The 7500-nt window shown below is 49.9% G+C and overlaps 1 protein-coding gene across 1 annotated transcript in view; it reads right to left on the bottom strand.

The window, feature by feature from the left end:
• The window catches only part of NRP2 (neuropilin 2), a 226014-nt gene that overhangs the window by 217813 nt on the left and 701 nt on the right, over positions 1 to 7500 (bottom strand).

The raw sequence follows: 7500 nt of genomic DNA on the forward strand, positions 1-7500 counted from the left end.
ACTCCTCTCTCCCAGTCCACTCCCTCCCTTCCTTCTCCCCCTCCCTCCCGTCCTCTCTCCCGCCCTCTCTACCCCTCTTTCTTCTATCCCTCTACTCCTCCCTTCGGTGTATTTCTACTATCTATTAATATATTCAGCTTGTCCTATTTTTACAGTGAAATTAAAGAGCAACAGTATACAAGTGCAGTCCTGTTACTTTAAAATCTAACACATACTATATATCCCCCTCCCCCCTCCCCCCTAACACCCCACCTCCCTTCCCCCCCCTCCCCACTTCCCAGAGCCCGTACACGGTATAGGTTTTTAACAAATACAGTTAAAAACCTCTCTTTAGTTCTTTAGGAACGAAAGAATGAACCTGTAACCCTGTAAATTCTGCCAGCAAAGTTACCCTACTGAGTGCAACGTATGAGTTTCTCGTAGCTTGTACCTGATGCCCTAAACCAGCAGATGTCCTCCCTATTACAAGAACTAATTGGAGGAATGATCCCAAGGGGCAAGGATTAAATGGCTCTGGAGAGAAGATTCACTCACCTCCTCCTCTCTCGGAGAAGTAATCTGGGTTAAAATTGGGGCATAAGGAAGCTGTGGGCTACTTGTGTTAAGAGACAGAATGGAAGACTGAAAATCTCCCTCCTGTTTCATCTGGGTAAGGAAGATACAACATTTTAAGTACTCAACTTTCCTTAGGCAGATATACACCATGTTCTTGCTGTGCCTTCCTTCTGCACTAACTGTAGAGAAAGTTAGCTGACCTGTCATGATTCTCACTCTCATACCCAATTCTCATACCCAGAGCCAAGGTGGCGCAGTGGTTAAATGCAGCACTGCAGGCTACTGCTAGATCAGCAGGTCAGCGGTTCAAATCTCACCGGCTCAGGGTTGACTCAGCCTTCCATCCTTCCGAGGTGGGTAAAATGAGGACCCAGATTGTTGGGGGCAATATGCTGACTCTCTGTAAACCGCTTAGAGAGGCCTGAAAGGCCTATGAAGCGGTATATAAGTCTACTGCTATTGCTATTGCTATTCTGTAAAGGTTTAAAGGTTTAATTTTATTTATAGGCCGCCCAATCCCGAAGGACTCCGGGCGGCTTACAGAAGAAAGAAAATAAAAGAAAATAAAAATAAAATAAGACAAGTTAAAACGACACAGATACATTCATTTCAGTCGGGGGCTGGACCTCAACAATGAGGCCAACAGCCCCAGGCCTGCCGGAAAAGCCAGGTCTTGACAGCTTTTCTGAAGGCCATGAGAGTGGGTGAGGTCCGGATTTCTGGGGGTAGTTCGTTCCAAAGGGTCGGGGCAGCCACAGAGAAGGCCCTCCTCCAGGGAGCCGCCAGCCGACATCGTCTGGCTGACGGCATCTGAAGGAGGCCAACCCTGTGGGATCTTACTGGCCGTTGGGAGGAGTGTGGCAGTAGGCGGTCTCGCACAACTAGTGTTTCATATTGCTAGGAAATCAACCTTCGAATCCTCACTTCCTGCATGGAAATACCGAGGAGTGTTTACAGAGTACTAAGCAATGATTCGCACCCATTTGAATTGTTTTGACTACGCCCCCTTAGGGGATGACTTCCTAAATCATCTACATCGGTGTGGATGTGTCAAAGTCGGTAGAATTAAAACCAGCTTGGCCTGCAAGTTGCCCTCTCTCGTCCTCCTTCTTACCATTAAACAGCTTTCTTCTTCCAAAAGAAGCATCAGATTTATTTGATTATATTTTGTAAAGAAAAGAGATTCAATCAAACCGAGTCAAGCAATTGGGGCTATATAGCTTAATCACAGCTCTGCTCTCCTCTATTAACTTTATGTCGGTATTAAGGAGAAATCAATCAGCTGAAATGAAGCATTAGCCACAATTTCCTCCTCGTTGGGAAATGCAGCAACAGGCAGAAGTTCATTTGCAACTTAAATTGCTCCTAAGGGTGACAAGAACCGAGATCAAGTCCCCAAACAAGAGAGTTCCTTCTACGTTCCCCAACTTCTCCCCCCACTCCACAGAGTACATACCAAAATTTCTGTGTATTTCTTACACTTATCCTTAAATCAGTGGGCTTACAAATTAGCAGCACAGAAGCCCATAATGGAAAGAAATGCATTGTAAATGCTACGGCTACCTTGCATTCCATGGCTACCCATAATTAATACCACTTGTGCATCGTTTTCTTGAACACAGCAAATGCTAAACTGCAGCTGGACATGCTAAACACACATTACTTACTCCTTACTCCTACAGCAGCAGCAAAGCTAACGCAAGGCAAGTCCTTGAAAAAGGCCCGATGTTTTTAAGATTTACAAAACAGGAAGCTAATAAAATATGAAGGAGACATTCTTCATTCTACCTCATCCTTTCTGAGTTTTGGGAAATCTTTTTTTAAACTCTCTGAAAACTAGACCCTTGCAGAGTTCAAATTTTATAGGAAGCTTGTTTAACCATAGCTTGCTGAAACTAGCTTCAAAGACTTATGTTTTGTTGACTGATCAAATGTATTTGCCACCCAGCTCCCAGTTCAAGGCGAGATTCCACAATGTCTAGATTCCTACACCGATATACTGTTTGATGACCAGCACAACATGCAAGGAATCTTCACTTTGATCATATCAGAAAAAGTTTTCCAATATCCCCAAAATGTCCAAAGGCTTTGCAAGCAACCCAAAATGCCTCTTGTCTCTCCCCCCCACCTCCCACTATGCCTCTTACTCAAAATGTTAAACTCTGCAAAAAAATAAAATAAAAACATTAGTAAGAAGATTGCATCTCTTAATTGCAAATCAATGCCAAGGAGCAAAAGAGATGATTCTCCCTACAAGGGATAGTCTCTCGCCTGCTTCCCTCTCCCCCCACCCTTTGCAAAAGGATGCCCATAGGAATTGGGCAAAGAGGATCTTCCAATGCATCTCCCTCCTGAATTGCCAGGTTTTAACCCACAAGCAGCACTGAAAAGCAGCGTCAGCGACTGTTTCCATCAAACTTCTCCTAGTCCCCAGAAAATTTAGATCATCGGATTGCAGGAGGTGGGGGGGGGGGGAGAACCAGAATTCCCACATCTGCAGTTCTTCCAGAAAACCTTGCAAATGCACCAGCAGGGACTTTCAGAAGACAACAGCTGCAAGAGGAAAAGGGGAAGAGCTCCTTATTCACAGAATCCTAACAGCTGGGAGGGACCAAAAAGCTACTTTTGCCAAGCCCCACCTGCTAAATCTCCACACTCCTTCCCCATCCGCCTGCTGCCAATTACCTCCACTAGACCAATCAGATCCCACAGACTAGGCCTCCTCCGAATTCCATCCGCCGGCCAGTGTCGACTGGCGACTACCCGGAGGAGAGCCTTCTCTGTGGCTGCTCCGACCCTCTGGAACGAACTCCCCGTGGAGATTCGAACCCTCACCACCCTCCAGGCCTTCCGCAAAGCCCTTAAAACCTGGCTGTTCCGACAGGCCTGGGGCTAAAGATCCGTCGCCCCCTTTCGAATGGTATGATTGTTGCGTTTTTTTTAACTATGCATTGTTCTGTGTTGTTGTTAAACTGTCTGTATCCCCCTTTCCCTTCTTTGAGTTGTGAGCCGCCCTGAGTCCCCTTAGGGAAAAGGGCGGCATACAAATGAAATAAAACTCAAAACTCGAAACCCATCCACAGCCCTGCCTATGCAAATGCTATATGGGAGGGGGGGCTGTTGAAATAATTCCCCCCCCTATAAGGCCAGTAAACAAGCCTACTCATCCTTCTTAGTTCCCCAAAGAGAAACTTCTGATGGTTAGGATAGAGATTTTGTTTCAGTGTGGCAATATGGATTCAAATTAAATACACACACACACACACACACACACACACACACACACAATGTGGACACTAGCACAATCTGTCATTTGTTGTTAAATTAATTGGGGCATTTTTTTTTCATATATATATTTTGTGAAATTTCATTTCTTCCTGCCCGAATGGCTGCCAGAACGGGCCGAGCCCTGGAAGTGAAAAGGCTCTCTGCGTTGATTGCTCAGCCTCCATGGATGCCCGGGGCTTACAGATGGGCTGTGACGAGAGGGGCATTCTCTGCAAACCTACGCCAGCCACACACATCTGTCAGTCCCCAGCTCCTGTGCCCTCAACCTCGGGCGGAGATGAGATTTTAAAAACCCAGCCTGCTGTCAACACGGGGCTACTGCAGCCTTCAAGGCAGCCACCCTCTCTGCAGCAAAGGCGCCAGTGCCAAGAATTCAGAAGCAAGCCAGGATTTACGAGACGTCCATCACCCTTTCTCCCCTCTTATTCCCTCCACGACTCCGACCATATTGCTGAGTTCACTGATTTCCCTGAAATCACTAGGCTGGGCTGGGGAGGTGAGGGGGGGGGGAGAACTTCCTCTGGGGAGACCCCACAACCGCTGCAGCTGAAATAGCCATAGACCGCTCAGGGGCTGCAAGGAAAACGGACCTCCAACGGTTCTTTTCAGCCTCATCCCAGGGCTTCCAACCCTTTAAGGGCTCATCTAACCGATGGGAATGCTCCGCTTGCCTTTTTCTTCTTCTTCTTAGGCAAAACGTAACTTAGCAGTTACTCGGGGTCTATTTTCTTGCCCTTTCATTTGAGGCTCTTGGTTTTTATCATGGTGACGACCAGCACCATTGAAGAACGGAAAGGGTTTGCCATGCACCTCACGGGCCACTTCGGATTTTCCCAGGCTGGGGCAGGAGGGAGGGAGGGAGGGAGGGAAGGGGAGTCTATTTCCATCAGCTGCAGCTTCCAGGGTGGGTATCCCCGGCGGTCCCTTTTGGAAGCAAGAGGGAGCCAGACAGCGTAACCTGGGGCTAGCATTAGCGCACTTCAGCCAGGCTTTGCCCCGCACCCGCCTCGCCTAATAGTTGTGGGTCTTGTGATGCGCCCAGCCCGAACCCTTGGGGGTTTCTTTCCCCCACAGCCAGGGTGGGAGAGACTCGTTCGAGAGAACATGGCAGGCCAGGTCGGGCGACGGGACGGCCGTGGCAAGTCAGGCTTCACCTGGAAGCCCAAAGCGCAAATCCTCAGGCCGCCCAAAGCGAAGGCACCGCCTGGCCCAACTGACCCTCGGGGAATTCGGCTGGAGAAGATTGCCGGAGCAATAGCAATAGCAATAGCAGTAGCAATAGCAGTAGACTTATATACCGCTTCATAGGGCTTTCAGCCCTCTCTAAGCGGTTTACAGAGAGTCAGCATATTGCCCCCAACAATCTGGGTCCTCATTTTACCCACCTCGGAAGGATGGAAGGCTGAGTCAACCCTGAGCCGGTGAGATTTGAACCGCTGACCTGCTGATCTAGCAGTAGCCTGCAGTGCTGCATTTAACCACTGCGCCACCTTGGCTCTTGAAGGACGGGAGGGGCTCACGGATGCCGCGCGGGCTCCCGAGGGGGGGTTTCTAGCCGGCTGTTTAAATAGGAAGGGCGGGGCGGAGGGGGGGCAGCGCCCAAGGTCCGCAAAAGTGGGCGAGACTGGCGGAGGGGCGGCAGGGCAAGCCCGCTTCGCCTGGGGGGACTCGCGGCAGTTCTCTCTGCCCGCCGTCTCGGAGGGGCGTCGGGCACTGCCGCAAGGCTCGCGGTCGCCAAAAGCCAGAGCGGTGGCGGCGTGTAGCACGGCCTGGACTCTGCGGGAAGCGCCGCCCTGGCGAGACCCGGGCAATGTAGCCAGTCAGTGCCACCTTTGGCTGGCGAAGGATCTCGGGCTCTGCCTCCTCCCGTTGAGCAGGCAGGAGAATGCAATAGCAATAGCAATAGTTAGGCTTATATACCGCTTCATAGGGCTTTCAGCCCTCTCTAAGCGGTTTACAGAGTCAGCATATCGCCCCCAACAACAATCTGGGTCCTCATTTTACCCACCTCGGAAGGATGGAAGGCTGAGTCAACCTTGAGCCTGGTGGGATTTGAACAGCCAAACTGGCAGCGTTGCTGCTATTGCGACCGAGGAGGAGGAGGAGGAGGAGGAGGGTCGGGAGAGAGCGAAACGACCTGAACGTTAAAAAGGAGGCAACCCATCCCTCTCTTAACGCTCCTTACTTCGCCCATCCCTCTCTTAACGCTCCTTACTTCGCCGCCCTTACACGGTAGCGACCCTTTCTCCGGCGGGGCTGGTTTGGATGGGCACTTTGAGGTCTCGCCTGCCACCCTGCCTTGCCCCCCGGGCGAAGTTGGTCCTCGCCCACCCGCTGCAGCCCTCCAAACGTTTCGTTGCCGGAGGTCAAAGAGCCGGGTTTGAAACCCACTTAGAGATCCCGGGCTTTGATGCGGGGGACTTTGTGGTGTTTTTCTGGGCTCTGCTATTACGCTCAAGCCCCCCCCCCCTTGGGGAAAGCTTTCGTGCCAAAGAAACCCCCTGGCGCTCGGCTGAAGGCCTAACGAGTGGCGGGATTCTTTCGTGGGGTAAAAGGAAGCCATCTGCGTGGAAAAAAAACCTACCATAGCCTGATTCTAACCTGGTTTGTTAGGAGCCACCCTGAAGGCTGGTGTAACTCCCGGAGACTTTTTTGAGTGCAGGGACGGTGCGCAAGAATTACGCGGCTTCCCAAGCAGACCTCGGATTGAATAATTGAATCAGCCCCTCTTTGGAATCCACTCGGAATCCACTTTGGAATCCACTCCACTGGAATACACAATTCGTATTCGCTTCGCGCTAGAGGCGCAGGAGACGCCCCCCCCCCCTCTTATCATTTCGAAACTATCTTAAGGTGCGTCCACTTGGCTGGATGAAGCTGGTGTCTCCTGGCTCTTCTTCCCCTCCCCGATCCTGTGGCTTGTGGATCTGATCTGCCTTATCAGACTTTTCACCGACCGCTCAGCAATCAATTTAGAGGAGAGGAGCGCCTGGTGTATGGAAAGGAGTAATTAAGGCGGGTGGGTTTAGCGCGCCCTCTTCGCCAGGAATCAGAGATCGGTTCCAGCTTCCCGTTTTTCTTTCAGTAACAAGGCTGGGGGAGCTTTTAAAAAAAGCAATAGGTGGTTTTAACAATTCACTGCGCTTTGAAATGGACCGGGAGGGGCGGGGGGGGAGACACCTGAAATGAGCCATATGGATTGCCTCGATCTTTTTTTTTTTAAGCTGGTAAATTTAATCCAGAAAAGTTTCTAAACCGTTTTCCAAGGGTTTTCAGCCAAAATTGTATAAAGTTCTTTCTCCCCCATGGAAGAAAGTACACCTGTGTGTGCGTGCGTGCGTGCGCGTGGAGGAACACATGCAAAGGATACCCTCGGTTACTCTATTTCTTAGATATTAAGCAAGAAAAGGTGCGGTTGGCTGTTCTTTCCCGAATCCAAGCCACTCACTCACTTTTGAAAACTCAAAACTTTTTTTTTTATTTTTAGAAGGGAATCTCCCTCCCAGCACCACCCCAGCCAGAACTGTCTTGTTTTAGAAACGCAAATCCGAAACGCGCCTCACATTTAGGAGTGATTTATGTCTCTCTTTTTTTGTTCAAGACAGGGACAGATTTGAAAAAAAAAAAGTTATATTTTCTCTCCGCCTCCGCAAAAAT

This window comes from Thamnophis sirtalis, unplaced genomic scaffold (genome assembly GCF_051295495.1).
Source record: "Thamnophis sirtalis isolate CommonGarterSnake01/CBP01778 unplaced genomic scaffold, rThaSir2_p1.2 scaffold_1, whole genome shotgun sequence".
NCBI classification, from domain to species: Eukaryota; Metazoa; Chordata; class Lepidosauria; order Squamata; family Natricidae; genus Thamnophis; species Thamnophis sirtalis.